Genomic DNA, 24,504 nt, shown 5'->3' with positions numbered 1-24,504 from the left:
TAGTTTATACATCATTGGAAGGCAAGTTATTGCTCTATAGTTTTTAGTATAGCTTCCAGGTTCACTCTAAAGGAGTATCATTTTTCCTGTTTTTAACCAAATTGGTGTCTGTTTGGAATGTGCATTTACATAGTTCTTACTCAGGACTAATTCTTTGTGTAAAGATGTTAATTCTTTTACTCAAAAGTTAGGTACTGCATACAGGCCAAGGGTTTTCCATTTAGGAGCATTTCTTAATTTTATTTCAATAGCCATTACTTTATCCCATTTCATATCCTGTACATTTGAACTTCTCACTGTTTCTTTTACTTCTTATATCCATTCAGCATCTTTGTTATGTTCCACAGGGTCTTCATAGTTATTTCTCCAAAATGTGTCTATTTCTTATTTTTTGGTCATGTTTCAGTTCCTTTTGTTTTGTTTCCCAATTCTCTATAAAACTTTTTGGGTCATCAATTAATTGCTTATTTTCTACTTTTCCTATATATTTATCTGCATATATTTTAAGTTTTTCTTCCTGTGCTAATGTCATTAAATTATTATTTGTAATAGTGCATGATAGATCATGGTCTGTTGTGATACTGCACATTGCTTTTATCACATCTAGCTTTCTAAGTAATTTTGTTGATCTGTTCCCTCTTCTATACTACTCTAACAGGGATACTTCTTATCTTAACTGCTTTATAGTTTTCTCTGTTCGATCCTTCCATGATGACATTCGATTTATGCTCTTCATTTCTTTATTGCTCTATGTTTTTGTGGTAAGACATTATCTGTTATTGATTTAGTTTCACAGTAATATATCCTATTTACTTCTGTTACATCACATGCATTTCTGTTAATAGTCTTTTTTTCTCAGTTTTTTTTTTATTTTTCAAATACATTTCAGTGAATCCCATAGTATTTATACATAACATCTTAAATATCTATGTACACTATTTACATTAGCCTGACAGTATAACAGATCTTAATGTATACAGTTACTTTATAAGTATGTCCAATCCATTATCAGAGTGTCTGATTAATTGTTGTATAGTGTCAATTAACGATAAGACTTTTCCCCAAGGGTGGTTGATGAATGGCTTTGGATAAATTCTTAGTTCTTTAATTCTAATTTCCAATAAAGCTGTGGTCTTCAGTAGGCTGTAGAAGTCTTCCAAAGTTGGTATTGTGTTTGTATTGCATCTTCTTGTTATACACTTCCTTGAAATTGCAAGTATAGTCTATAATAGATACATGTTTGACCTATTCAAATTAGGGCCTTTGTTCACATTTAATAATACAAGAGCTTTAGTTAAATAAAATGATTAATTAAATAAAGCTTGTAGAAAGTTATTAATGCCATTCCAAAATGGCTTAATTTTAACACAATCAAAGAAAATGTGGTTCCAATCTGCATTGTATACTTGCTCACATCTCCAACATATTCCTTTTATGGAAGAACTAATTTTATTGATTCTATCTGGGGTTAAGAATGCTCTGTGCAAGCATTTCCAATGAAAAACTTTCCAGTATTGTGTAAAGGATGTATATTTTATCGATAATAAGATATTTGTTTTAATATCTTCAGTTAACTGCATTGAGTGCCCTTTTGTTATATATTTACAATATGAGGTTTTGGGTGTTGTTTTATAGTTTATCAATTTGTTTGTTTGTGTCTTTCGGCTTTTCCCGGTTAGGGGTCGCCACAGCGGAACTCCGGTCCGCTAATGATTGGCAGTTGATTTTTATGTACTGGCTTGCCAGGCCTGATGCACAACCTTCAACAAAGGTATGCCCATTCACGCATGTCTCCACGCAGAAGATGCTCTAGCTGAGAATCGAATCGGACAGTGTTTTACTGTGAGGCGACAACGCTACCGCAGCACCACCACCACGGGTCGTTTTATATTTTATCAATATTTTGTAAAATTTTGAAATACTGTTTCCATGACAAAGTCATTATATATGTTTTCTTATATGTATTTAGTAAATTTAGGTATTTCTTTAAATGAATAATTGTTAATTATTCTACTTAAATCTTGAGAATATGACAGAATACTCTATAAAGTTAGTCAGTCCTGTTGTGGAATTTTGTATGTAGTTTTTTATTACTTGCATATCTAAAACTTTTAGTTCTTTGATACATTGGAGCCAACAAACAAATCCTTTCTATTCCCAGGAATAAATAATTTCTCTATATATTTTATGTGGAAAGTTATCTGTGACTATAAATGGTGTTAAAAAGATCAAACCAAATTTTTAAATCTATATTTGCATTAATAATTTTCCTAAATGAGTCAATGTAATAATGAATCATACACATTTTAGTGGGTTTAGTTATGTTATATTGCATACTAATACATAATATGTGCCATGGCAAATTGTTTTTATCTGTTTAAATTTTATTTGTAAATCAAATTCATTTATTGCTATTACAGTTAGTAATTCTTTCCAATTTGCAGAGTTATTTGGACTTATCCAATCTGAGATTGTTTTAGATATTGATGCTTTTATATGTGTTTCTATATCAGGAAAGTTTAATCCTCTCCATTTCCATGGTCTGATATGATGTATTAAAGCTATTGTGTTTCTTTTGGGAAACCATGAAAATTTTATTAGGCATGAATTTATTTCTTTAAGTATATTCTTTTCTGGCAACAGTTGTATCCCCAAAGCTATATATAGGATCTTGGGCAGTAAAACCATTTGTATTAAATGTAGTCTATCTTCAAATGTTATTATTATTTTGCTCCATTTTTACATAGATATTGCAATTGTATTGATGATATTATTGTAGTTTTTTGAGACTAATTCACTATTATCCTTGCATAACTCAATTCCTAGATATTTTAAGGTAGATTCTTGTTTCCCTAGGATGTGATCCCTCTTAGTCTGCAGTTCTTTTTTTATTTAAAAATAAAAAAAATAATTTTTATTTATTGAAATGGAGTCCTGAAGTAATTTGAAATTTGTCAATTAATATATCTAATTCTGCTAATGTCTCTTTTGTATTAGATAATGTTATTAATATATCATCATCAAATAGCATTACTTTAGAATTGTATTATTCATAAACATCTATTCCTTTGATTTTTATATTGTTACAAATTAAATCTGCCAATATTTCAGTAGCCAGAGCAAATAGAATCAGTGGCATGGGACCTCCTTGTTTTGTGCCTTTTGTTATACATATAGACTCAGATGTAAAAGGACCTAACTTGACATACACTAAATTATTTGTGTGTGTATATATATATATATATATATATATATATATATATATATATATATATATATATATATATTCTTTAGGAGATGAACAAAGGATGCAGGAAATTCAAATAGCATTAGGATTTTGAATAAACAGTCCCAATTTAGGGAATCAAAGGCTTTCTCTACATCTAAGCAAATTATGAGTGTTTATTTATTTTCTTCATTAACATAATCTATAAGGGAAATGATCCTTTTAATATCGTCATGTGTGTTTCTATGATATATAAATCTAGTTTGATCATTATTTATTGTTTTGGATAGTGGTATGTTTATTCTGTAAGTTAATATTGTCATAAATATCTTATAGTCATTATTTAATAATGATATAGGTCTATATGAGGTACAGAGATTTGGGGATTTTTTTTCCTTCAAGATTTGTGTGATTAAGGAATATCTCCAAGAGGGTGGTATTAAAGCTTGTGACTGAATTTCTAATAGAAAAAAGTTTATATATTTTCATAATTATGCCATCTATACCTGGAGCTTTATTATTTTTATCCTCTTTTATTGTATCTGTTATTTCTTTGTAGGATATGGATGCTAGCAGATCTAGATTTAAATTTTCTGGTATTTTTTTATATTACAATATTTTCATCTAGGTTTAATTGATCAAAATGTATATTTTCTTTTTGGAAATGTTCCATATAGTGATTTCTATAGGCATCAAGAATATCACCTATATCCAAGACATTTTCCCTTTCTTTTCATGGAAAATACTTTTAATGTTATTAGCTTTTGACTATATTTTGATTCTTGTGGATAAATTATATAGATATTTGGGAGAAGTGGCCAAGGTATTAATTTTTAGTTTTTATAAAGCTAAACTAGATTTATGTGTTAGAATTTCATTGTATTTATTGTTTAATATTTCTACTTTCTTTTTCATCTCCAAATGATATTTATTTTTTTCAGCTTTTACTGACAAAGTTTGGATTGTAGCTCTAATAATTCAGAATCCCATTCTTTGATTTTTTTATACCAAGTTAGGGTTTTACCATATATGTAAGCTTTGAATGAGTCCCATACCATTATTTTATTTATCTTTGTGATGTAATTAATATCTAAGAGGACCTGTAATTCAGATAACCAGGGTTTGAAATTTTTAATTTTAGTTATATATGCTGGAATTCTGGAGTTAAAGGTTAATGGTTTGTACCCATTTTGAAGTTTTAGTATCAATGAATTGTGGTTTGAAAAGGGCCAGGGAGTGATTGAGAAATTAATGATTTTAGAGCATAAGTCATGGGCAGCAATATTTTATCTATTCTAGTTTGGGTACCAAATGTGTGATATTGATGTGAAAACAAGAAATATTTATCTTCTTTAAATTTGAAAGTATCTACGAGATTAAATTATTCTAGCCACTTGTTTAAAGCTTTTGATACAGCAGATGTATGCAACGGTCTTTTACCTGTAATTTCAGAAATATCAAATATACAGTTAAAATCTCCTAATATTAAGTTGCCTTTATAATTATTGGAAATGAAATCCAAGTGTTTTTTAACAGTTCCTGTTCCAATGCCTGGGAACCAGTATAGATTGGCTAGGGTCCTTATTCTGTTATTATATTTAACTATTACTAATGCCATAAGGCCTTTTTTATCTTCATACTTATAAATGATTTCTGGGTTAATCACATTTGTTTTCCATAAAATTGTTACTCCTTTCCTCTTTGTCTTATAAGTGGATTGCACCAATATCATATATTCCTTAGGATTCCATTTGCAATTGTCATTTGTTTTGAAATGAGTATCTTGAAGGAAGACAATTTGTGCTGTGTTCAATTTTAAATATTTCAGTAGATTTGATCTCTTGCTAGGATTGTTTAAGCCATTGGTATTTAAAGATAATAAAGTTAAATCCAGCTTAGGTTATTTAGACTGTGTATTTTTTGTTTTATTGTAACTATTAAACATTTTCCTCTGATAAGTATAAAGTATATGTTTGATCTTTTAAAGGAAATTATCAGTTTTACACTTTAAGTGTTTACCAATAAAGTCATATTTTGGTCAGGCATATTAAAAGTGTTTTTGTGAAATAACAAATTTAAATTAATAAATGTTAACAGAACTAAGATCCTCACCAGCCATGGAAAGAAAATCATTCCTAATCTGATGTATAAATTTAAGTCCATCAGATAATCACTCATACCTTGACAATCCAGAACATCTGAGCTCCATAAATTGAATTATCATATGGAGAATGTTTGTAATAGGAATAAGCAATATTTATATTATTTTGAACAGATATAGTACTATTGTAGATTAGACAGAATTCTAATACAATAGAAATTTCTAGTTATTGTATAAGCAATTAATATTAAAATGAAAGATAGATGACAAGCAATTCAATTATAGTATATATATATATATATATATATATATATATATATATATATATATATATACATTTTAATAGGGATGTGTAAACGTTTTATATCAATTATATATATATATATATATATATATATATATATATATGTAAATGGGAAGGCAATGGGAAGGGAAAACAGCAGTAGGAAGGCAATCAAGGAGAACTAGCATAGCTGGCAGTTGAAATGTATCAGAATCAGCCAATTACACATGCAACAACACCCAGCATACTACTATAAAGTATGCAAACACCTTTCAGTCTGTTTTTTCCCACAAGCTCTACACCACCAGTGTACACAGATGGGGAAATTTTACCTGACAAAACTAACAAAATGTTAGGGGCTGCTGTCACTCTCATACATCAATATGTGCAAGAGGCTGAGGGTGGTGAGGATGTGAATGCTGATGACCATCCCACAATGAGGAAGAGGAGAAGAGTGTACAGACCCAGGGTAACCTACCAGGGGTTACATGAGCTGGAGATAGTGGAGCACTATAGGGTGGACAGGGACATTCTACACAAATTGTTGAGCTGTGCCAGCCCCACCTCACACACAGAACCAACAGAGGGGAACCCATCCCAGTGGATACCAAGGTATGTGTAGGCTTAAGAATACTAGCCACAGGTACCTTCCAAAGGTCAACTGGGGATATCATGGGGATCTCACAGGCATCAGCTTCCAGGGTACTCCACCAGTTCCTGGATGCCATGTCAGCACATGCCGGTGAGTACATATATTTCCTCAATACCTTTGAGGCATTGACCAGCAATATGCATCTCTTCCACCAAATAACATAATATAGCAATAAAATGTATTGCTAAATTTTGGATTTTTGATCATTGGTTACTTTATCCAGCATAGAGGGATTTTTTGTTCTGTTTGCAAATAACAGAATACCCTGAGGTAGTGGGTGTTATAGATTGCATGCACATACACATCAAAGCACCACCCGGCGAGCGGGGTAGGGTCTACATAAACCGGCAGGGCTTCCCCTCCATCAACTGTCAGGTCATGTGTGATGCCCAGGGCATTATCTTGAATGTTTGTGCTGGCGGTCCTGGAAGCTATCATGACTCCCACATCTGGCATATGACAGCTGTACCAGTCATTTGCCATAGGGGGCATCCTATATGGCCACCTAGTGGGGGATGCACCTGAACAAAAACTCAATAATGAGACACACGCACAAACCAGAATCTTAATATAGCGTGCGTTTGGGATGCTCAAGTAATGGTTCTGCTGCCTGGACATATCTGGTGGAGCCTTGCAGTACTCTTCAGCAACATGTACACTAATGTTCATAGTATGTGCCATGCTACACAATATGATCCTGCAGAAACAGCTGCAGCAGGAACAGCATGGGGCAAGGCCACACAACCCCCACCATTGCCAAGGCCATCACAGGCACAGAGTGACTCAGAGGAGGAATTACCTAAACCTGCCCATGTAGGTAGAAGGAAGCATGCCCAGTATGCCCAGGCATTGACAAAGAGGCAATGCATAGCACATACACAGACACAGTAGGGACCCAGGGAATGACACCTCTCTCTGACTCACACATACAGTAAAAGGATGTCAAACATGATACTACCTGTGCTTTACCATGTATAGGGAGTGTACTATGTGCATCCAACATAGCTCTCCAGCACCATCCTCAATACTGGCCCAGCCACAAGGTAAGTCACTCTTCCTATCAATGACTGAATGGAGTAGTATGTTGTGATAGTTGTATCTATGGTATGGACACAAGCATGCAAGGGAATTGGGTGGCTGAATGGGATGGCAGCAGATAATGGACACCTATATGGGCAGCATGACATCCATAACAAATACTGGTGTCAACATACTAGGCAGTACTAGACAAGGTGACAAATCCCACTGCAGTACATGTGGTGGCCCAAATGTGTGTCCATAGGACACACACATACATGTCAGTATGGCTCACATACCCACCACCAGCCTCAGCCAGCAGGACAGGTGTAGATGACCATAAAGAAAGGCTGGGCTAAGGCCTCCAATTGATGGCGATGATGAACAGTCCCCTCCAGACCTACACAGACAGACTACAACAGGTCTGGCAGTTGTATGTTAGTTCTGAAGGGTAAGAAGTCTGAAACTGAAATGAAGGTCAATAAAACCTAAGACCTGTACTCCACTGATATGCCTCTAGTCTGCATGATAGTTCAGAATACAATATGAAATGGAAGCCAACAGAGTACTTGAAATACCAGTACAGTCATAGAAAATGTTTAAAGTCATCAGGTGTGCCCCACCCCACAATCCTATGTAGAAATGCAGTAACATGTAAGTGTGAGGAGTAATATCAGTGGAGCACAGATTACCAGAGCTGGCCCAATCTACAGGATAGATTGTTGCATGTGTACAATATGCAGGGGTCTGTGTGTTAGGTTGTTGTGTGTTTAATATTGTCTGGAAGTGGTCAGCATGTAGTCATGGAGGGTTGTGTCTTGGTGGCCTATGGGCAGTACTGTAGTTAACAGGACCATGTTCCAACAACTGCAGTGCCAATCACAATGCTTCTCAGCAATACCCATGTCAGCAGTCATCCATACTCACTGTCCAGATGTCAATATCTGTCACCATCTGAAAGATGGATATTCCATGAATGTGGGCCCATACATACACACAGTACACAGGTGGAAGTACTCTAGACAGAGTGCATAATATGTAACTGTCAACTGCACACAACTTTGGAATTGTACATACAGGTTAGCAGCACATTCGTTGTCTGTCTAGTATAGAATACTGATGTAGTCTGGCCAATTACTGGCAGAGCACAAAAGGTACAGTTATGAATTAATGAGAGATTGCCTATGTCCCCGCACAAGGCAGCATAAGAAGAATGTCCCAGGTATATCTGTAAGTCAGCTGCAAGTAGCTTCTATGTCACACATGCACTCAGCTCACCCCACCATCAGCCACAGGTTTATCACAGGTCATATCCTTGCTGCTTGGAATGAGTACAGTATGACCCTACTTCTGTATGGGAATACCCACAGAATGCAGCATGCTGAAGAGGTGTCCTATGCAGGTGTGTCACTAGCTGTAAGCAGCACCCTGCCTGCATCCAGACCAATGCATCAATATGGACATGAACTATTGCCGTTAACACCTCCCACACTTACCCTGTCACCCCAGGGGAATCCACTGTCTCGCAGCCTGCGAATATAGGAGTGACAGAATGCAGTGGCCTGCTACAGATGGCCTGCATCACTACCAAATGGCCTACAGTCCTCTGTCAAAGGCCTTTTCCTCACCCATAGTGCCAATGTATGGCATCTCATGAGGTCCCAACTAACAACCTAATACAGTCAACAGAATATAAATGCAAGGCCATGTCAAAAAATCCCAGTAGAATGCCCCCCATGTCCTACTCCATGAACTGTGGACCAATCTATAAATACCGCTGGGATGAAGGGCCAACTATAAGGATACTTCTCAGATACCGCTCACATAATGTTAGGAAGAGGATAGAATAAAAGACTGGGCGGTGTAGAAGCATGGATGTCATGGAGTGTGTGAAGTCTGAAAGTCTGATGTGTGCCCATACTACCCCTGCCTGCAAACCCAGTAATGGGTCCGTACAAACCTGCTCATAAACCACAATGTGAAGGGGAACTCACCAGATATATGAGCTCTGTCTCTGGGTAACCTGGATGAATCTGTATAGCTGATCGGTATGCTCACAGCAGGATATGGCCATTCTATTAAGTCAATATATGTACAAGAAGGGGATCCTCAGTCACCATAGTACCTAGGTGCTGGGCCATTTACACAGACCTATCAGTAAGTGTCTGCAGCTACCCCTCCAGAATGGCAAGAGTGTGCAAGAATGTGTAAGCTTCAGACCACAATACTGGACTCAGCTTCATTTATTTTGTATTTCCCAGGAAATAACTGTGAGCAAATAATTATATCTGTCAGTAGTTGATGACATAATACATCACAGTGTAAAACAGTACATATGTCTAAATATCTCTGCTAACACCAACCATGTAACACAAGCAGCACAGACACAGCAATAGTTACAGTATCCCCCTGTCACCCATTTTGACTCCATATTGTCAACCGATCTACATATATCCTGCAGAAACAGGTTGCTAGCTGCAGGTATAGAACACCAAACCCTGGACTGGAGTACAATCCTACCTGGAATGGATTCACACACTCACTACAGAAGGTCTCACTGGGCATGCTGCTACACTTATAGAAATGAAGCCCATGTCTGACAACACAGTGGACTATACATATCTGTCATTCGCAGATGTCTGTGGACACACACCAAATTGTACACCATTTATGCTTCATACACACATTGGATAGGAATACTCACACATATCCAAGGCCATCACACTATAATATGTCAAACATACACACAGAGATGTGGGGAAGAGAGAGACAGACAGTGACAGAGAGAATTCTATCATGAGGCCTGTCCCACCCACTACACATCTAGTTGGCTGATATCAATAACTGTAGACATTCTTTCTGGTAGCCCTCAGCCCTATAGTGTCTGTGGTGCTTGTGATAACTGTGTAACATGATAGTACAAATCAGTATTCAGTAGCATTTGTATACTCAGTCATGTCAAATGTAAAGTTGTGTATTTCCAGAGGAATGATTTATGGCCCATTCACACACACTGCACTTCCCATTGCCCATGTTAGCACTCCTGCTGATGTCAGTCACCTTGAAATAACCCTTTTGCCAACTCTCAGCCCTGTAAACTACGTGGCACTCATGATAAGTGTGTAATACTGTAGTGTTGCAAGCTAGTTAGGTAGGAGCTCTAATCCCAGACATGGTAAATATTAAACTGTATGTGTGTGTGTGTGTGTGTGTGTGTGTGTGTGTGTGTGTGTGTGTGTGTGTGTGGAGGTGAATGATTTTGAGGTCATTCACACTCGCTTCACCTCCCATTGCCCATGTTAGCACTCCTGCTGATGTCAGTCACCTTGAAATAACCCTTTTGCCAACTCTCAGCCCTGTAAACTACGTGGCACTCATGATAAGTGTGTAATACTGTAGTGTTGCAAACTAATTAGGTAGGCGTTCTAATCCCAGACATGGTAACTGTTAAAGTGTGTATGTGTGTGTAGAGGTGAATGCTTTTGAGCCCATTCACACTCACTACACCTCCCATAGCCCTACTTTAGCATGCCTGCTGATGTCAGTGCCCTTGAAATAACCCTTTGGCCAAATCTCAACCCTATAAGCTATGTTGCACTCGCAATAAGTGTGTAATACTGTAGTATAACAAACTAATTAGGTAAGAGTTGTAATCCCAGATATAGCAACTGTTAAACTGTGTGCGTGTGTGGAGTAAGAGTTGTAATCCCAGATATAGCAACTGTTAAACTGTGTGCGTGTGTGGAGGGGAATGACTTTGAGGCCATTCACACTCACTACACCTCTCATTACCCTACTTTAGCATACCTGCTGATGTCAGTCACCTTGAAATAACACTTCGGCCGGATTTCAGCCTTATCAGCTGTGTGGTGTTAATAATAATTGTGTAATACTGTAGTGTAGCAAACTAGTTAGGTAGGAGTTCCAATCCCAGACATGGCAACTGTTAAACTGTGTGCATGTCTGGAGGTGAATGATTTTGAGGCCATTTACACTCACTATACCTCCCATTTCCCTACTTTAGCATGCCTGCTGATGTCAGTCATCTTGAAATAACTATTTGGCCAAGTTGTAGCCCTATAAGCTATGTGCTGCTTGTGATAAGTGTGTATTATTGTAGTGTAGCAAACTACACTACAATATTACACACTTATCGCAAGCACCATGTAGTAGTGTAGTGTAGTAAACTAGTTAGGTAGGAGTTCTAATCCCAGGCATAGCATCTGTGTGTGTGTGTGTGTGTGTGTGTGTGTGTGTGTGTGTGTGTGTGTGTGTGTGTGTGTGTGTGTGTGTGTGTGTGTGTGCACAGAGGTGAATGCTTTTGAGGCCATTCACCCTCACTACACCTCCCATTGCCCTACTTTAGCACACCTGCTGATGTCAGTCACCTTGAAATAACCCTTTGGCTAAACCTCAGCCCTATAAGCTATGTGGCGCTCATGGTAACTGGGTAATACTGTAGTGTAGCAAACTAGACAGGTAGGAGTTCAAAGCTTGGTCCTGGCAATTGTGATAATGTGTGTGTTTTTGTAAGACAGTGGGTGTCTTTGTAAACACCTGATTTTCTGGACATTCACACTTACTACACTTCACTTACCTCTTCTTTAGCACTGCGGCTGATGTCACTCACCTTCAAAGATACCTTTGGACACCTTTCCAACAAGTAAGTTCCATGGCACTTATGATAACTGTGTAATACCTTAGTATAGAAAACTAGTTAAGTAGGGATTCTAATCCTGATCCTGGCAACAGTGATAATGTGTGTGTTTGTGTGTGAGAGAGTGTCTGTATTTTTGTTGACACCTGATTTTGTGGACATTCACACTTACTGCACTTCCATCAACCCTCTTTCAGCACTGCTGCTGATGTCACTCACCTTCAAATATACCTTTGGACAGCTTTCAAGCAGACAAGGTCCATGGAGCTTGTGATAACTTCATAATGTAAGAAACTAGTTAAGTAGGGGTTCTAATCCTGGTCCTGGCAACAGTGATAATGTGTGTGTTTGTGTAAGAGAGTGTGTGTGTTTTTGTTGACACCTGATTTTGTGGACATTCACACTTACTATACTTCCCTTACCCCTCCTTTAGTACTGCTGCTGATGCCACTCACCTTCAAAGATAACTTTGGACAGCTTCATGGCACTTGCAATAAATGCGTAACACTATAATAGCAATACATAGCTAGGTAGGGGTTCAAAACTCAGTACTGGCAAGTGTGTGTGTGTGTGTGTGTGTGTGTGTGTGTGTGTGTGTGTGTGTGTGTGTGTGTGTGTGCATGCGCATGTGTGTGTGTGTGTGTGTGTGTATGTGTGTGTGTGTGTGTGTGTGTGTGTGTGTGTGTGTGTGTGTGTGTGTGTGTGTGTGTGTGTGGAGGTGAATGATTTTGAGGTCATTCACACTCGCTTCACCTCCCATTGCCCCATTTAGCATGTCTGCTGATGTCAGTCACCTTGAAATAACCCTTTGGCCAAATCTCAGCCCTATAAGCTATGTGGCCCTCGTGATGAGTGTATAATATTGCAGTGTAGCAAACTAATTAGGTAGGCGTTCTAATCCCAGACATGGTAACTGTTAAAGTGTGTATGTGTGTGTGGAGGTGAATGCTTTTGAGGCCATTCACACTCACTACACCTCCCATAGCCCTACTTTAGCATGCCTGCTGATGTCAGTCCCCTTGAAATAACCCTTTGGCCAAATCTCAGCCCTATAAGCTATGTTGCACTCGCAGTAAGTGTGTAATACTGTAGTATAACAAACTAGTTAGGTAGGAGTTGTAATCCCAGACATGGCAACTGTTAAACTGTGTGTGTGTGTGGAGGTGAATGACTTTGAGGCCATTCACACTCACTACACCTCTCATTACCCTACTTTAGCATGCCTGCTGATGTCAGTCACCTTGAAATAACACTTTGGCCGGATTTCAGCCTTATGAGCTGTGTGGTGCTCATAATAATTGTGTAATACTGTAGTGTAGCAAACTAGTTAGGTAGGAGTTCTAATCCCAGACATGGCAACTGTTAAACTGTGTGCATGTCTGGAGGTGAGTGATTTTGAGGCCATTTACACTCACTATACCTCCCATTTCCCTACTTTAGCATGCCTGCTGATGTCAGTCATCTTGAAATAACTCTTTGGCCAAGTTGCAGCCCTATAAGCTATGTGGTGCTTGTGATAAGTGTGTAATATTGTAGTGTAGTAAACTACACTGCAATATTACACACTTATCGCAAGCACCAAGTAGTCATGTAGTGTAGTAAACTAGTTAGGTAGGAGTTCTAATCCCAGGCATAGCATCTGTGTTTGTGTGTGTGTGTGTGTGTGTGTGTGTGTGTGTGTGTGTGTGTGTGTGTGTGTGTGTGTGTGGAGGTGAATGATTTTGAGGCCATTCACGCTCACTACACCTCCCATTGCACTACTTTAGCACACCTGCTGATGTCAGTCACCTTGAAATAACCCTTTGGCTAAACCTCAGCCCTATAAGCTATGTGGCGCTCGTGGTAACTGTGTAATACTGTAGTGTAGCAAACTAGTCAGGTAGGAGTTCAAAGCTTGGTCCTGGCAATTGTGATAATGTGTGTGCTTTTGTAAGACAGTGGGTGTCTTTGTTGACACCTGATTTTCTGGACATTCACACTTACTACACTTCGCTTACCTCTTCTTTAGCACTGCTGCTGATGTCACTCACCTTCAAAGATACCTTTGGACACTTTTCCAACAAGTAAGTTCATGGCGCTTATGATATCTGCATTATACCATAGTATAGCAAACTAGTTAAGTAGGGATTCTAATCCTGATCCTGGCAACAGTGATAATGTATGTGTTTGTGTGTGAGAGAGTGTCTGTGTTTTTGTTGACACCTGATTTTGTGGACATTCACACTTACTGCACTTCCCTCAACCCTCTTTTAGCACTGCTGCTGATGTCACTCACCTTCAAATATACCTTTGGACAGCTTTCAAACATACAAGCTCCATGGTGCTTCTGATAACTTCATAATGTAAGAAACTAGTTAAGTAGGGGTTCTAATCCTGGTCCTGGCAACAGTGATAATGTGTGTGTTTGTATAAGAGAGTGTGTGTGTGTTTTTGTTGACACCTGAATTTGTGGACATTCACACTTACTACACTTCCCTTACCCCTCCTTTAGTACTGCTGCTGATGTCACTCACCTTCAAAGATAACTTTGGACAGCTTCATGGCACTTGCAATAAATGTGTAACACTATAATAGCAATACATAGCTAGGTAGGGGTTCAAAACTCAGTACTGGCAAGTGTGTGTGTGTGTGTGTGTGTGTGTGTGTGTGTGTGTGTGTGTGTGTGTGTGTGTGTGTGTGTGTGTGTGTGTGTGTGTGTGTGTGTGTGTGTGTGTGAGTGTGTCTGTGTGTGCGTCATCAGTATCCTATGTGGGTGTTGGGGTGATTGTGTAATAGGATCCACTGTGGTGCGGGTTTTGCTACATTTTTTTACTGAGGACCTATATGTCTCGATGTCCACATTACAAGGCCAACAGTTGTCAAACACTGTAGAGGTCATAGACAATCCAAGCCATAAATGTCTACTGCCATGTGCAATGACTATGTGACAGTGTGGATTAGTGAACAATACAGGCAACCATTATAATACCCAGAGACCACTCTCCACCTATGGATCATACACAAACATGATTGGCTCTTTCTCTCTTCCTTTCTTTCTCTCTCTTTGTCACTCTCTCTCTCTCTCTCCCTCTCTGGTAGATGTGGAAAATGCATCTGATTTGCATAGGCAGCAGCTTGACTTTTGTAGGTAATGCTCATGATCAGCTGATGCCCTGTGCACAAAGTGGAGTCCCCCACTTGGTTAATTGCATGTGGAACAGCTGTGGTATCATTCCTACAGCCAAGTGCATGAAAATACACTCCTATAACTAAGCACTTCATGTGGGTGTTGGGTCTTTTCCTTCACTGTGAGCAGGACTTCATGTGGGTGTCTGAGAAACAGCATCACAGAGGGTAGTGGGAAATACCTCTTACAACGAACACTGCGGAGACAGGCCAACAAACTGGAGGGGGATGTTTCAGACATGTGGACAGAATGTAAGTATTGCTGTTCTACATTTGAAGTAATGTTGGTTTAACAGGGTTTGTGTGGATATTGCTGTTCTGCATGATTTAAAGTCTGGCATGACAGTGTTGTATGGTTGAGAAAACTCTCATCTGTAGGGCTAGCTGCAGACTGGCCAGAGTTTGGAGTCTTACATGTGGTGCGTTACTCACACATTTTCTGTCTTTATAAGTGCAGTAGCATACTCTAATGATTGCAATCAGTAAATGGTAACATCCATGTGTGTTACTGACTTCATATCCCTCAGAAGAGATATGTCACAACAAACCCTGTTACACCAGCAATTTTCTCAGTTTATCACAGCAATATGTCAATATTGGCCCTGTGTTTGTGCCTCTGTCCCCGAGGCTGTCACCCTTTGTCCATATGTCATGCAGTAAGAGGTGGATATGTACAGTATATCATTATTTACTGACATCATTCCTGATATCAAGCCAATGATATATCAGACTGCCAGACAGGTTATGTATAGGAGGCCTTATATTTGAGGTCAAAACCTGGACATTCTGTTATAGTCTGTACAGTAGTGAGGTCTGTGTACTTATGGTGATTGTTGACAGAATGTCAGTATTGTGTAACAGTGTATTGTGAATATGTTAATTGGCCTGTGTACAGACTGGAGTAGATGTCAGTGTTCTTGGTCCTGTTCTGTTTGATGTTGTATGCTGTTCCAATTTCTGGTACCCTATCAGCTTATACGTTTGTAGGGCCAGACTGAGACATATCCCATACCACAGTCAGGCATCAGACTACACTGTGAATTGGGCCAGTATATCTAGGGTAAGTGTGTGACTGGCAAATATGATGATGGGTTTTGTTCACACAATCCATATACTGTACTATTAATTAGACTTACCATAATGTGACTGTGTTGAGATTGGTTGTGGGTATGCACTTTCACACTGGTATCTGTTACTCCATGCTGTTACATGCCTGTAGTGCCTGCTATATTTGCAATTACATGTGTATTCCCCCATAGGTAAATTGGGCTAGTGTTGTGGCAGTCTGCCTGTAGTTTAGACAGTGCTTGGTGACATGCCTAGTAGTATATTCACCATAGTGTGATCTTATGTCCAGATATTTGTCAGATGTACTGTTGCCTGGCCACCATACATGTTGTGTATTTCTGACAAAGAAGTGGGATGCTGTGAAGATGTATGTCACAAACTAGTGGGAAGTATGTGGGCTTGGGACCTCTGCTCCTTCAGTTAATAGGTCTTAGAATAGACAGGAGGGTGTAAATGCATCAATTGGGTGAGCTTATCTACTCCAGTATTTGTTGTATATCCCCATTTTCATGGCTTTAAACATCCCCTCTGTCAGGCTTGGTCCACATTTCTTGCACTAAGGAGTTATGTGTATACCTATCGACTGACCAGATTGTTTCAGACTGTCCACCTTTATTGCTCATATTTCTGCTGTATTCCACAGGATCATTACTGTGATTTCTGTGATATTTCACTATGATGATTTTATGATGTCTGTCAGTAACTGATGGCTAATAATGTCAGTTTTCAAAAGAGCCTTCCTTCACAACATGCATGTTGACACAACACCTGTTACTGTAGCAACAGTCTACATTTATAACTGCAATACTTACATTACGTTCCCTTGCACTAAGAGGTTGAGATTTATGGTGCTGAGCTATGACTCCACTACATGTTATGGGCATATTTTTTATATATATATATATATATATATATATATATATATATATATATATACATATCTACATATGTATAGATAATCTATATCCTTATGTGTAAACATAAGTGTTGTATATACCTTCTCATATGTATCCCACTATATTGTGTATATTTAGATATAAAAAACATGACTGATTCAACACTATTTTCACTAACAAGTAGTAAACAAATGTAGTAGTCAAAGCAGTTGTTCACTACTATTCAGTATGTGTACTGAATGATATATCTGAAAAAGCAACAGACATTTTTACAGCTCAGATGGCATATTCGTTAAGTGCTGTGACTATAGTCTAGAGGGCCCTGGGTTCAAGACCTGCAAGGGCTGTTTATTTTGTTGCTAGGCAGAACAAGGACTGTTGGATATAAAGTGGTTAAGGCAGTTTTGAGCAGCTAATATATGGTTAAACGAATAGACACTTACACCATGTAGGCTTTGCTTACCAGTGTGCAAATCTGCTTAGCATTTACATTTAAGCAATGCTTACACCTGCTAAGTGAGCTCAGCCCTGTTAACCAGTGATTACATTCTAGTCTAATAAAATAGCCGGATAATGACATCTTTGATAAGTGTATTTAATTCCATTTATACAACATGCTTTTATGTGCTGTCATTACAGTAGCAAGGGGTGTGAGTATACTGTATGGGACACCTGAGTATACATAGATAATACCACAATCTTTTCTCTTTGTATGTGTTTCGTACTTGGGTAGTATCCCAGGTTAGATGCAGTCACACTTGCATGCATTGTATCATTATGGTACTACTTTTAACAGTGCTTTTTCAAGTAAGAGTAGATTGCAGATTGTAGTACTGGAACCATACACCCCTAGATACAAAGCTGGACTCTGAGTACTGACTATCGTGTTCTTGGTGTTTGATCTGTATGTTTTTAAGTATTTCCTATTGGATATTGATCTGATATGTTGATATTAACTGTAGACTACCATGTTTTTAGGACATGTCATTGAGGACTGCTGTCAGGTAGTAATAGCATAACTATCAGTTTCAGACATCTCTCTGTCCAAACATTCATCCTAATACATAACCTGTTGGCTAGCTACTTTCTGTGTGTCCTCTTTACAGATGTGCTGATATCAGGTACTCATCCTGGCTGCTTACAAGCAATCTCTGATTGACTGACACTGACATGTCTGCCCAGCTGTGTTATGAATGCCACAGCTAGGAACCCCCACTCTGTATGCACCACATGCCATGAATACCTCAACCAGACTACCACAGTCAACAGAACATGTTTAGGTACAGGTCCCTAACCAAGACACTGGCCATGTTTTGCAATATATGTTGCATAAATGTTAGTTGTAGTACCTCACTGGCCCTCTTCAAGACAAAATGGGATGAGTGGATGTTGAATTTAACTATCACCCTGGGGATCACTCAACTGGCATCAGTTGATAGATGGCCTGCTGACAAATGTCAGGTGGCATGATACCAGTTTAGTCACATGCCCTACTTTTCTCATGTCTCTGTGGACATTAGGCTGATGCACACCTAGGAACACCTGCACCTATGGACCTCAGTACTGACAAATGTGTCTGTGTGCATGACTGAATATAACAGAGTCTGTGTGTTTGTAAACTTGTAGTTGAAAATACTCTGAGGGCCTTCTCACCCACTACACCCTCCATTGCTATACTTGGAAAGGGCTGCTGCTGTAATTCACATTAAATGTACCTTGTGACACTCTTCACCCTATGGGCTACCTGGAGCTTGCAGTACCAGCATAACACTGTTCTAAAAATGGGTAGATAGATGTGGGTTACCCTCTGTCCTGGCAAATGTGAGTGTGTGTGTGTGTGTGTGTGTGTGTGTGTGTGTGTGTGTGTGTGTGTGTGTGTGTGTGTGTGTGTGTGTGTGTGTGTGCAACTGTGTGTGTGTGTGCATATTTGTAGGAGACAGCATTCTGAGGCCACATTCTCCAAATACACTAAACCTTGCCATACTTTATAAGGGATGGTGATGTTGCTGACATTAGGAAAGCCATGACAAAACTCTCACCCTACTATCCCTGTGGCATGTGCAATAAATGCATAGCCCTGTAGTAGCAATAATTAGATAGACAAGAGTTTGTATTGCAGTCCTAGTCAATGTGCGACTGTGGGTTAGTCAGAGCATTATCATGGGTTTCAGTTTGTACAATATCCAATGTGGGGTGGGGGTGCTGGGTATACTGTCTTTACACCATGGTACCCGCAGTACATGTCCCAAGGTCCACTGTATGAGGACTGCTGTCACCATCAATCATACAGGTAATTGATGACACTATCCAGCCCAATGATGCATGTGCTGTGTGCAAAAATTTGGCAACAGTATGGACTCACTGACAAGGTAGTCAGCACTGCTAAACCCAGGTCTGTCAAATGTGTATATGACTGTATGCGTTTGTCAATGTGTATATGACAGTATGTTATACTATGTATTGTCCATTAACACCCAGTACATCCCCATTACCATACTGTACAAGGCCTGGTGATGTTGTTCACTTTACAGGAAGCTCAGGACACACCTCACCCTATAAGCTCTGTGGTGTGTGCAATTAAGGCCAAACACATTAGTAGCAATAAGTACCTAGGTAGGAGTTCTACTCTCAGTGTTGCCAAGTAAGTGTGTGTGTATGTGAAGGGATCTACTTCAGTTTGCAGAAAATATATTTCTCAGGAGATCATTTGTCTGAGAACTAACTGGCAAAAGGTAACATTTCAAAGTGATAATCTTGTGGAAATCTATTCCATCAGTGGCAGATGTGTAAATGCCCTCTTCCCCACAGTAAAGCTGTACAGCGATACTGGAGTTGGTATATATAGTTGGGTGTGGTTGTTGTTGGCACAGCCACCCACATTGGAGTTATTGTTGTGCATATTCCCCCGCTTAGTTTGCTGTTCTACTGTACAGTTTATGTTAAGAGGTTAAGTAGTTGTTAATCACACTGTGTGGTTCTACACCACCACACACCCTCCAAAGTGGGGGTCTGTGCCCCCCACACCAGCGCATCTATGTTTACCAAATCCAGGATTGAACTACATTGGGGAAGAGGACATATAGCCTACCAGCACCATTTTCAATGACATTAAACTGGTGGACTGATATTTACTGATGTGATGTTTTGGCAATTTGGTCTTGGTTGAATTACATAGGCCAAAATGAGTTCTCTGCAAAATGAAGGACATTCATGTGAACAGTATTCTCTGTGTATTGCATCAACACAAAATCCTGTGTGTGTGTGTGTGTGTGTGTGTTATTTACAAACATTTGGTGTGTGCCACCCAGTACACTTACCATTGTCCACTGCAGAAGAGCTGGTTACATCAGCCATCATGCACTCACTTGTATACACCCTTCAGACCTATCAGCCATGTGGCACATGCAGCAACTGATATACAGACCTGTTACTTGTGTTCAGCTGTACCAGGGATATGACACAGTCAATGTGTCACCACAGTGCCACACCCCTTGTAGGAAAGGGCAGCAGACCAACATCCTCCTGACACACCTAGAACACAAACAGAATACATTATGGAGACCACAATAAGTCAGTGTTAATAACATCTATAATGCATCATGGCTGGACAGCTACACACCCTGACATGTAAGCATTAAACATTCCAGCTGAGAACATGTTAAACAGCATTACATTGCTAAACTTTAGTACACTCACCCTGTGCATCAGAACCATATTAGCATGTCCCTGAATCGATGGTATGGATGACAGAGATATGGCACAGGTATCATCATATGCACAGGGTGTGGTGTGGGTTTGCCAGTGGCCTAGGCTGAGCCATTTGGTTGACATCATGTGTGTGGATTATGGGGTTCTTTATTAAATGGCCTGTGCAGACGTGGTGTGTGTAGGTATGGAGGTGCCCTAGCTGTGTTGGTGATATGTGTGTGTATGTATGCACACAGTTCTGCCATGTGGCTGCCTTATACAGGTGCATGTTGGACAGCTGCGGACCATACATGGCAGGGTGTACAGTTCACCGTGTCTGGCCACGGACATGGGAACTGCGCCTGACAGGGGTTGCACAGGCTCGACCAGGCAGAAACCAAGATATAGTACTCTCCCCTGATGATGACATTTGCCTGCTGGATCCTCATCCCTGTTGGGACAAGCCAGGACCACCTGCTCATGGCTGCTGTGTTGTGGTGTGGACAACACCCCCCTGCAGTTATGGTGCTGGTACTGCCACTACGGGAGCAGCCGTGAGATGTTGCACATCCATGTAGTCCTCCACCTGTTGCTGACCTATGTCCATGTGACTGGCACCCTACTCCCACCATATGCTCTACCACAGATACCACACGGTTGAGGATTCCCACCATCTCACCCAACCGTCTATCCATAACCTCTGCAAAATAACGGCGGGCATCTGCAAGATTACGGATGTAGTCAATACAGCAGGAAGAGTAGCCCTCTGCAGCCTCAGACTATCTCTGGTGTAAAGTTCCATATGTGCCTGTGCCACCATGAGAGCCCAAAACATGCGTCTGGTGACACCTGCTGTGGCACTTCTGCCAGGGGCATGATGGCCAGCAGCCCTGCTATGAGCACCCCTGTTCATCTGCTTGTGTGGAACCTCACCAGTCATACAGCTATGGCTGCTGTGTACAAACATACTTGCCATAGTCATGACACTTTCCTGTCCCATGGCACCACCTGCCAACTGTCCCTCATCTATGGCCACTGGTGATGGGTTATGTATGGGCATTGTGACTATGTGTGGGGATGGGGTGGATAAAAGTGGTATGTCAACCAATGGCACATATTCAGCCCCTGACAACCATGCCTGTGCCTCACTATGCCTATCATCATTGTCAGAGTCTGTATGGACACTAACATCAGTTTGCCTGCAGGAAGGACCCTGACCCACCTTGCCACCTTTGAGGGGCAGACAAGAAATGCAAATTAAGATCTGTACGTTATGATTTACTTCTACACACACACACACATGCACACATGCACATGCGCACACATGCACACACACACACACACACACACACACACACACACACACACACACACACACACACACACACACACACACACACACACACACACACTTACAGGTGAGGTGGCATAAAGCTATCACACAGACCTCCCATTACCCAACAGCCAACATGCATGACATGCCACTCAACAGAATGCACTGTAGTCATACTCAATCCTTGTTACCAACATTATACATCTCTGTGTTGCATGAGTTGTGTTAGCAGGTGATGCCTATTCCCCTGGAACACACTGCACCCATGTATCCAGTATTGCTGTGCACCTGTCAAGCACACTGGCATGTAATGTGCACCATACCTCACAAGTGTACACACCATTGCTGAATGTGTATATGTGTGGCAGGTATGTTTGCTCTGGTGCTCACAGACCCTATGTGTTTGTCTGACACATAACCGGGATGATATGAGGACTGATATCAATAATTAATGCCTGACCTTTGATTTGCAGAGCTCCTCATCATCAGTGTATGTATGTGCAATAAAATCAGGTTACACTTACAACCTTCAAAGCTTAACATGGATATCAGGAGTGTACACACCCTTGTTGACATGCCAGCCTCTTCTATGATATGCAATGGGGGCACAATACTGCATTTGTTAACATTACACACACCTGATATGTGACATATGACCTGTGCAATCCAGTGCAGTATCAGACAAATGTGTTAGTCATGCAGATGCTGAATGAAATGCATACAATATGTGGGTTGCATAAGTGTGCACACCCTTAACATGATGGTTTGTTGAAGTACCTGTTAAGTGAACTACTGCAGTCACTATTCCTGGAAGGGGTATACTAGCATGGCCCATCTTCACTTGCCATTATTTGGTCACTCTGCCCTACAAAGGTCCCCCAACTCTGCCAGATTGGAAGGTCAGCTCATGTGCACAGCACATGGAGGTCACCCAGTGGCCTCACTATTGCTGTAGAGTCTGAGTTATGTCTAGCAGAATTCATAACCTTGACTGTGTTCAGCTACAGCCATTCTTAGTGAGCTTTGGATATATGCTTCAGTTCACTGTTGTGTTTCAAGCTGATACCCCTCCCCATCCTCAGCCTTATTGCAGATGCCTGACAACTATGGGCCACACAAGTGTTATTTTGAAGTGTTCCAAATACCAACCACCATGTCTACCAGCCTAGTTCCATCTAATGAACAGCAACCCTAAAGGTGTACACTGGCACCAACAAGCTGAAAATTGGGGATGGTGGCCCTGAGGTAGAGTGAGGTGTTGCTTGTGCACCACACGCATCTTTATGAATACTGTCTGTAGGTTTGAGCCTTTGTCTCATGACACCATTACACATTGCAATGCATGCCTTTGGGAGACTTGATGTTATGCTTATGCTACCTGTACAGACCCCTGGATGATGTTTCATGTGGGACAACTCTTTCATTTGATTACCCTAACCCACAGGCCACACTTATACGGAATCCAGGCAATTGTCAGCACAGGCAAACATTCCTTCAAGTCCCTCAGTGTTGCTGCATGTTTTTGGGCAGCCTCCATGACCAGTTTGCAGCATGTTTTGTCATCTGTTTTGGATAGGCATCTGTTTATTTTCTACATCAATGTTGTCCCATAGTTCATACACGCATAGATGACTGTCTGCACTGTTTGCCATGGTATATGCAATGGTGAGATAAGGCTACTTTTCCCACTCCTGAGTGCTACCTTTCAGATATGGGATACATTTCATGGTTTGTAAGATGTGTGCAAGCCACGGCTGCCTCTGTTGCAGGTGAGTGGGCAAATATCATGGACATACATCTTGGATAACAGACCATTACTTGGTGTGACATTGAGGCCCTGTACTTGATGGCAGGAGTGAATAATGTCTGTACATCATAAACTGCTTCCACAATATGTTATTTGGAGTGTGTGCACACATATGCTTCCAGTGTTTGGTAAGGTATGTATTCCCCATATTTGTTGTCCTAACATAGGATTCAATATTACACATTCATTGCTCATGTTAGGATCACATTGCAGATTGTTACAGACAGCAGGCAGGAATACCTCTTACAACAAGACTTGTGGACACAGGCCATCTACATGTTTGTATAGGGTTCCAGACCTAGGGACAGTTTGTGAGCATTGCTGTTATATGCATTGAATACTGCTAGGTTTACAGGGTTTGCGTGTACATGCTAGTTTTGCATGGAATGCAGTCTGCCTGCATAGCTATCAACTGTAAGGCTATCTACATGATGGCCAGATGATTGGCTGTTATGTTTTGTCTGTTCCCCACATAGGTCTTGTCCTTGACAAATCAGTGGCATTCTCTCTGTTGATTGCTATCAGTACATGGCAACATCCATTTGTGTTTCTGGCTTCATATTCCTGAGTAAGAGTATGTTGCAAAAAATCCTGTAACACCAGCAACTTACA

This window comes from Protopterus annectens, chromosome 1.part1 (assembly GCF_019279795.1).
Source record: "Protopterus annectens isolate FY-2018-M chromosome 1.part1, PAN1.0, whole genome shotgun sequence".
Taxonomy (NCBI): domain Eukaryota; kingdom Metazoa; phylum Chordata; order Ceratodontiformes; family Protopteridae; genus Protopterus; species Protopterus annectens.
The sequence above is the reverse complement of the archived record's forward strand: the minus strand, read 5'-3'. Positions refer to the sequence as shown.